Source organism: Varanus komodoensis, unplaced genomic scaffold, assembly GCF_004798865.1.
Source record: "Varanus komodoensis strain SLA01 unplaced genomic scaffold, ASM479886v1 scaffold27, whole genome shotgun sequence".
In the NCBI taxonomy this organism is placed as follows: domain Eukaryota; kingdom Metazoa; phylum Chordata; class Lepidosauria; order Squamata; family Varanidae; genus Varanus; species Varanus komodoensis.
In genome coordinates, this window is record NW_025335701.1 from 9,897,374 (window position 1) to 9,904,036 (window position 6,663).

The window sequence follows — 6,663 nt, forward strand, 5'->3', positions numbered from 1 at the left end:
ACCTCCAGATGCCTTCACAGAGTCTTGCTCATCTTGGGGGTTCTTCCAGAGGTCAGGCAGGTGCATACGATCCCCCTCAATCTTTCCAAGACGTTGCTTTTGTTTCACTTCTGCTAATGAACCATGCTGCACTCATGCCCACTTGCTCTTTCGTCTGAGACGGTTGTCCTTTTGTTCCTTAGAAAGGAGAAGCAACATCCCCCTATCATTTCATTGAATTATTAAGTGAAATTTCGCAGGGGTATTTTTTTCTGGAATCCTACCGTCCTGTGGTTGAACACGAAATTATTGGAATAGCTGTGGGATTTCACATGATATTGGTGGGAGGAGATCCTTGAGTATATTAAGTCCCTGACTTTGTCCCCAGCAGCACACGTTCCATCTTCCAGAAGGAGGGAGGACGACGCAGACGACAGAGGACGTCTCCCCAGCCGACTGAGCCACCAGCCATGGCCAGTCTGAAGACAGTTCTGCTGATCTCCTTCATCCTGGCTGTCTCTTATCAACAAATAGCAGGTCAGTGGCTGTTCCTTTTCCATTTACTTGTCTTTCAACAGGTACAATACTTAAGCCGGACAAAGCGCTGAGGTGTGCTTGTCCCAGGTTTCGTGACAGCTGACAAAGCACCATGATCCTACCAAACCCCATGTTGCAATGGGGGCGATGCTAATTAAAGCATGTCAGGTGGCGGATCCTTTCGCCTGGCTGACCGATGCCGCAAGCACACAGGGGACGAGGGAAGGGGTCGTTGCCCAAGGCTTTGGAGAACTGCAGCCGGTGAGGCCATGCTCTGACTTAGTGGGGTCTCCAGAAAAGGTGTTTGCAACGCAGTTGTCCTGCCTTATGGTTATTTTTCTTTATATGTTTCATTTCTACACTGCCCTGCAGCCAAAGCTGTCCAGATGGTTTACAACAGTGTATAAAATGAAACAATAAAATTCAGTACAAATACCCTAAAAACAACAATGTAAACATGATCTTTAAATTAATTTTGAATAGCTCAAAATACAGTAAAAATACAGTTAAAACAGAAGAACCGCTCCTCTTAGGTCCCTGGATAACCAAGGAGATCTTTAAAGGCCTCCACATATCCTGGAATGTTGGCCAGACTGTTCAGGCACTCCCAGAAATCCTTCTGGGGCTTCACCCCTTTTCATGCTTACGGAGAGTAAGCCCCACTGAACGCAGCCTTCCAGTTGAGCAGGCATGCATAAAACCACCTGTTTTCTTTCAAGGGACGGGGTCTTTTCCATGCTGGCCCCTGGACCTTTGAATCTGCTTCCATAAGCTGCCTATATGGCTTCTTCTCTTAAGCTCTTCAGGAACGCTCTGGAAAACTCTCCTGCTTGCACCAGTTTTAGCACAGTCAGCGGGTTGCAGTGCTGAACGGCATCGCTTCTTCTAATGTGGCATTCTTTAATGTGTTTTAATCATATTTTAGAGGATATTCATTTATTGCCTTTCCATTAATTTTGGCATATTTCTGTTTTGCTTGTGTACGTACCACGAGAGGATCCTGTCCTGAACAGTGGCCTGAAATAAATAAACCAAGAAGCAGCATTGAATGCATAAACAATGCTCGGGCTACATCCCTCGGGGCTTCTCTTCCTCATATTCACCCCCTTTCACCCTCGGGTCTCTTTTCTCGCCCTTAGCAATGTGTCCCAGTTGTCCGAAAGAGTGTTGCTTTGCAGTTCGGAAGGGAAGGCCTCTTCCCCGTAGAATCATGGCCTCCTTCTACAAGATCACGAATGACTGCTACTTAAACGCCATCGTGTAAGTACAGCACAGCTATTTATTCTCCTAAACTTGCGACAGGGTTCATGCATTTGGGGTTGTCAGAAATTCCCTTTCTTCCCCCATTCAATGCCATGCTGCGACCTCTAGATCGTCTAGAGGTTTGGACTACAGCTCCCATCGCCCTCCATCAACATGGTCAGTAGTCAGGGATGAGGGACAGTGGAGACCAGAAAAGATTCAGTGGGTGGGCACCAGCAGTGCAAGCCTTCTTGAGCTGCTATGGAATGAAGTCCCGTTGTTGCCAGCGGGGCTCATTCCAAGTCAGCGTGTAAAGGATGCTTGTCGGGGAGGCTAGAGAGAAGTCCTGACCTGGTGCTGTGGAATGAGCTTCCCAAAGAGGGACACCTGGCACCGTCTCCCTTCTCTTTTAGGCACCAGGTGAAATCCCCTTTTTGTGCTTATATTTTAATAATGGAAAGGTTTTTACTTCGGTTTTAACATTGTGCTGTATCCATCCCCCCATGCTTCTTCCGCAGCATAATTGTTGCCCATTTAGTTAGTTTTACTTTAGTCTATTACTGTTCTACTGGTCCCATTGATTGGTTTAATAGTTTATTGGTTTATTGCTTTGGTTGTTATTTTTTTCTTTTAATTCTCTTAACCACCCAGAGAACCTTAATAGACAGACAGGCAGACAGACAGACACTGTTGGGGCCAATTCTGATGTTGTGGGTTAAAGAAATGAATCTAAACTGGAGCTGCAGTTTAGCCCAGCAAGAGTGGACTTAAATGCAGAGAAAGGCGGAAGCGTGTGTTTGCAGATATGTCCCAAGTGCTGCTTTCAAATCGGCCCCTCCCCTTTCCTCTCCAAGGCTCGTTACGAAGACCGGCAAGCAGATCTGTGTGGATCCTGAAGCGACTTGGGTGAGGACGGCCATGAAAGAGTTGCCGGAGAGAAAATAGGAAGGCCGCTGAGGATCCCAGAACAAGAGTCTCCCCTGCCATGGAGGAAACCAACCATTGGTAGCACCTTCATGTCACTTCTTTGGAGCATCCTTGGCTTCTGTGAGAAGCGCCGAAGCCTGGCCGTCTACCTTGCAGTCTCAAGCTATGTGGAGCCCCAAGAGTCAGTGCAAGACACGGGCTGCACAGATGCTTTGGCTTACGATTCTCTCTGCACTCATCTGGCTGCCTCCCTCGCTCAGCTGTTGAACGCCGCTTACCACTCCTCTCCTTAGCGGGCCATTTCCCAAGCTGCTCCCTCTCCTGACTCTACTTATCCCCCAAGAGTGCTGTCCTACACATGCTGGAAGAGAAAAAGAGGCCTACAACTCCCATCATCCCTCACCACTGACTATGCCGGTCAGGGCTGGTGGGAGCTCTAGGCCAAAACACTTGGGGGGAGGAGTTACGCGTTGTCTCTTCCTGGTACACAGCATGGATTTTCCTCCCTCAAGAAGTCTGAGGTTCTTGTATTTTGAATGCTGGAGCAATCTTGCTCCTGGCTGGGAAGGCGGCCATAACACGCAGGACGGAACGCCTCGTGGAGGGCCTGAGAGCGCCTGTACATAAGATTGGGCAGCATGCCGGTCTAGCCCAACAGGCTGCTTCCACAGCAGCTTTGCAGATGTCCTCAGAGAAGCGCATGCTGGGAGACTTGCCGGCAGCAGCACGGCCTTCCAGGGCATCGCTCCTCGCTCATAAAACGCGCAAAGGCACGCCTGGAATAACTGACACACGCACTGTCTTTAGTTGCCTATGTGTGCTGGGCATTCGCCTCTTTCTGCTTTAGCCTCTGTAGGTCATTTCCCATAATGGCGCCCCCTGGGGGGAATTTTCTCACCAGCTGCCGTCTTTGTTTGGCCAGGTCAGTGGAGGGGGCAAACAGGCTGGAATTCTGTACAATTACGGGGAGCGTGCCCACCTTCGGAAAGGGGGAAAGATGGAACGTAAGCCTGAGGAGCAAAACGCTTGCATCTCTAGCGGCCGTGTGCCTCCATTGCACCTGGCATCACCCCCCTCTGGGCGACCCTCTTAGGGTAGCGAAGGGTCCTGCTGATTGAGTTCTCATAATATTCTCTCCACATACCAGGCAGTGGTTCCCAAGAAGAATGTGAGGCTTTCTTGTGAGTAGATACCTGGGCTGGCCTGCCAAGGAAAAGCAGAACTCCGATTTCTTAAGAAATAGAAATCATCTTACAGGAGTAACAAACTGAAAGATGACGCTGCTGTTGTGTTCAGGGAATGGTGTGTCTGGAGTCCAAACGGGGAAAAGCATCCTTCGAAAGAGCTGGATTCTGAGGAAGGAGGAAAAGTCCAGGTGGGAGTTTGATAGGAGGGTGAACATTCAGCAGATTCCCTTCCGTCCACACCTGGCACTGACTTGACCTGATGCAAAATGACCCATACGTTGGACTTCTATTTTTAAAAAGAGTGTAATTAAAAAAAAATACCTGCAAATTTGCTCCCCCCCCCCCCACACACACACATTGTGATTTGCACAAACTTGAGCACGTGGCAGAACTCAGCCCTGAATTCTGCACAAATATGAAACTGTGACCGTCAGGAAACTCGGGGTGGGCAAGAGGTAACTTCAGTGCTTGCATACAATGTACTGCAATAAAAATAACAACAACAATAAATCTAAGAGGACACCCTGACTTGCTTCCCAAACGTAAATTGAAATGGAGTTTTGACTCAGTACTGGGACGTCTCCCAAGCAAACTGCGAGGCCCTTCCAGCAAATGCAACCCATCCAAAAGACCCTCTTGGGAAAGGGGAAGCCATCTGAATGTCCTCTCCCGCAGGTGGTCCATGTCCTGGCTGTTTGGCCATCCTTGCTCTGTGCCCAGTAGCCATACGTGGGAGACAGCGTCCTCTAGGAGTGCACCAGGATGCACTGGGAGTTCAAGCCGAGCAAATGCTGGGCTCAAGTGTTGAGTTCGACCCCTTCCTACGGACCGGCACATCTTCTTCCTGTACATGATGTTACACACAATGAGAACTTCCTCCATCAAGCCTCAGCAGAGAGCGGAGGAGGAAAACACCTTATTTACTGACCACAAGAGCTCCTCATCAGGGGTGGGGTGGGGTGGGGTGGGGTACTGCAGGGAGGGGTCAGACATGAGCAATATGAAAATTATTCAAAGAACCCTTCCTTCCTCATTCTGGCCTGAGGGATTTGCAACAAGAATTATACAAACGCTGCTTTAGTATTCAGCATTAAAAACCCACCCGGCCACATCTGCACCCTCCAGATGTATGAGGTGAGCAAATGTGGGAACTCTAAAAATGTTCTGAACTTCAATGAAGGCAGAACTTACAGAAGCTGGCCCTTCACACTGCACCAACCATTGGATCCAGATGCTATTTTAATTTCCCACAATATTTCTGCTGCACTGCCATTCTGGGGGATTGTGGGAAATGTCCGTAGTTGCCCCCAGATGCTCAGCACTGCTTGGCCGAGTGTGTCATTGCCCGGGGCTGCCTAGTGCCCTCCTCTCAAACCCAGAACCAGCCCTGCTCAGACCATGTCCTGCACAGTTCAGCCTTGGAACCAGCCTAATCTGGAAGCTTCGACCCATAACGTGCAGGACCATGTGATCCTCCTATGGCGAGGCTCCCTTGCTGGCTGGGCTGGTGCCGTGATGTCTCCTCCCTCCCCCAGAAGCGGGGGTGGTTCTTGTAAAGGGGTGTTGCATTGGGGTCTCAGGCTGGAGCACCACATGTTTGATGGATGATTGTTGGCCAGTTCCTTCCCCTGTTGCTGGTGTTGGCCATGCTGGCCCTCTGGGACGGGCCGAGAAATGGAGTCTCTAGAAGGACAGGCCTTGATTTGCAGGAGATGTCTGTCTGAAAGGCTCTCCCGTTCAAATCCAGTATGAATTACTACCAAATCACGAGAAGTCGCAATTCTCCTCTACTCCTCACTAGTCAGACCTCGCCTGGGATACTGTCCAGTTCTGGGCACCAAGATTTAAGAAAGATGCAGGCAAATTAGAAAGGGTCCAGCGGAGGGCAACAGAGATGACCCAGGTTTGGAAACACAGCCCTGTGAGGGAAGACAGAGAGAACCAGGCATGTTCAGCCTTGAGAAGGGAAGACTAAGCGGAGAAATGAGATCACCCTATAAGTCCCTCAAAGGCTGTCATAAAGAGGGAGGTCAAGGTCTCTTCTGGCTGATGCCCCAGTGCAGGACATGGAAGAATCCATTCAAGTTGCGGCAACCCAAATCCAGGCTGGACATCAGGAAAAGCTTCCTCACTGTCAGAGCAACACGACAGTGGGACCAGCTGCCTGGAGAGGTGGGGGGGCTCTCCCACCCTGGAGACATTCAAAAAGAAGCCAGGCAGCCTTCTGAGTGGGATGGCGTGAATCGGTGTCCTGCAACAGCCGGGATTGGGCCCGATGGCCCTCACGGTCCCTTCCAGCTCTACAGTTCTAGGATTCTATGAGCTCAGCCATGCGAGTCTCCTGTCATGAGGTCCTGAAGAATAATCAGCACATGCTTTCTTGTCTTTTCATGCTTTCGCTCGCCTCTGCTTGTGTGGGCACTGGGCAATGGTGCTTGGGGCTTGGGGTGTGCCCACATGTGCCTCCCCCCACCCCCAGCTTTTCTGAACATGCCTACAGAACCGCCACAATGGCCTGAGTGGGTACCAGCCACATGGGGCCGGGGAGGCACCTGCAAGCATGCAAGCCCCCTGCGCGAGAGAAGAGCCACACTGCCTGCGGCTTCTGTCGGGCTCGCACTCCGGATCCCAAAAGCGTGTGAGCAGCAGCAGTAAAAAAGTCGGGTCAGGAGCAAGAGAAAACCGGTCTAAAAATGGATGAATGACGGATCAGAAAAAGAGGAACTGCGGGCAGAGGAGGAGAGGGGGCGGATGAGAAGGCAAAAAGCGAAAGCCAGTGCTTTGCGAGAGG